Raw genomic sequence first — 2177 nt, 5'->3', positions numbered from 1 at the left:
GCTGATTGATCAATGTTTCCTTCTTGCATAGATGTTTCTCTCTCTCCCTCTCCCTTTCCCTCTCTCTAAAATTCAATTTAAAAAAATTTTTTTTAAGTATAATAACAAGTGTAGTCACTAAACTAAGCACTTGGTACATATTCTGCTATCTGTAAGTGTCACTATTGAGACTGGAAACTCTTAAAATATGATCATGTTAACCTAAATACTTATTTTTCTGGTGCTTTTACTATGTTTTATTGTTTCAATAATGTTTTAGATGTACAAAAGCTTTCCCTTTTAAGAAAATTACAGAGATTATTTAGTAGACAATTAACAATGTGTACTACCAGATAATGAAAGTATACACCAAGATATTGCAGATTCAGTTCCAGACCACCACAATAAAGCGAGTATCACAATAATTCAAGTTGTAATCATTTTGCTAGTCAAGAGTCTTGCTTTCAATTTGTAAAAAGCACAACATCTGTGAAGCATAAAATGACATACACATGCCTGTATAAAATACAGGTTTTTCTTTCTTTGGTTTCAGTTATCCAAAGTCAATATCAGGCTCTCTGCTTTTCCTGTTCATCAGACAGCCACTCCTCCTGCTCAGTGCAGACACACTGGTGAAGGTCAGAGTGAACAGATTTAGCCGTATTGGGCGCCTGGCCACCAGGGCTGCTTTTAACTCTGGCAAAGTGGATATTATCACCATCAATGACCCCTTCATTGACCTCAACTACATGGTCTACATGTTCCAGTAAGATTCTACTCATGGCAAGTTCAAAGGCACAGTCAAGGCTGAGAATGGAAAGCTTGTCAATGGAAAGTCCATCTCCATCTTCAAATGGGGTGATGCTGGTGCTAAGTATGTTGTGGAGTCCACCGGTGTCTTCACTAACATGTAGAGGGCTGGGGCTTGCTTGAAGGGTAGAGCCAAGAGGGTCATCATCTCTGCCCCTTCTGAAGATGCCCCCATGTTTGTGATGGGTGTGAACCATGACAAGTATGACAACTCCCTCAAGATTGTCAGCAATGCCTCCTGTACCACCAACTGGTTGGCCCCCCTGGCCAAGGCCATCCTTGACAACTTTGGCATCATGAAGGGACTCATGACCACAGTCCATGCCATCACTGCCACCCAGAAAACCACTGATGGCCCCTGTGGGAAGCTATGGCATCATGGCCAAGGGACTGCCCAGAACATCATCCCTACTTCTACTGGTGCTGCCAAGGCTGTGGGCAAGGTCATCCCTGAGCTGAATGGGAAGCTCACTGGCATGGCCTTTCATGTCCCCACCTCCAATGTGTCGGTTGTGGGTCTGACCTACCACCTGGAGAAAGCTGCCAAATATGATGACATCAAGAAGGTAGTGAAGCAGGCATCAGAGGGCCCCTCAAGGGCAACCTGGGCTATACTAAGGACGAGTTTGTCTCCTTAACTTTAATAGTGACACCCACTCCTCCACCTTCGATGCTGGGGCTGGCACTGCCCACAATGACCACTTTGTCAAGCTCATTTCCTGGTATGACAATGAATTTGGCTACAGCAACAATAATGGTCCACATGGCCTCCAAGGAGTAAGAGCCCCCTGAACCACCAGCCCCAGCAAGAGGAAGAGAGGCCCTCAGCTTCTGGGGAGTCCTTGCCCCAAATAGATCCCACAACGCACTGAGAATCCCTGACCTCCACAGTTTCTGTCCCAGACCCCCTGAAGAAAGGGAGGGGCTTAGGGAGCCCTACCTTGTCATGTACCACCAATAAAGTTCACTGTACCCAGCTAAAAAAACAAAATCAACCTCAGTCCAAAAACATTAAATGTCCCCAACCATCGATATTGTTCGCTCCTGACAGTTAACCATCAACATCAACAAGCTCAGTTATCCAAGATCACTCAAAGCAGAAGACCCTCCTTCTGATGTATCATCAGGTCAGTAGTAGCCTAATACTACATCACAATGCATATGTCATTCACTTCATTTCATCTCATCACACAGACATTGTATCATCTCACATCACAAGAAGAAAGATGAGTACAGTACCATAGCTATTTTGAGAGAGAGACCACATTCATATAACTTTTTATTACAATATACTAGGGGCCCAGTGCACGAATTTGTGCACCTTGAAAGGAACTGTGGGCCACAAGGCTGCAGTGGGCACAGGGGAGGATCTTGGCCCATCCTCCCCG

The 2177-nt window shown here is 44.8% G+C and overlaps 1 pseudogene; it reads left to right on the top strand.

Annotated features, from left to right (window-relative positions):
• Positions 1-649: 649 nt before the first annotated feature.
• On the top strand, positions 650-1653 carry LOC102261095 (annotated as a pseudogene).
• The last annotated feature ends 524 nt before the right edge of the window (positions 1654-2177 follow it).

This window comes from Myotis brandtii, unplaced genomic scaffold, assembly GCF_000412655.1.
Source record: "Myotis brandtii unplaced genomic scaffold, ASM41265v1 scaffold398, whole genome shotgun sequence".
Taxonomy (NCBI): Eukaryota; Metazoa; Chordata; class Mammalia; order Chiroptera; family Vespertilionidae; genus Myotis; species Myotis brandtii.
This window is presented reverse-complemented; position numbering and strand designations above follow the sequence as displayed.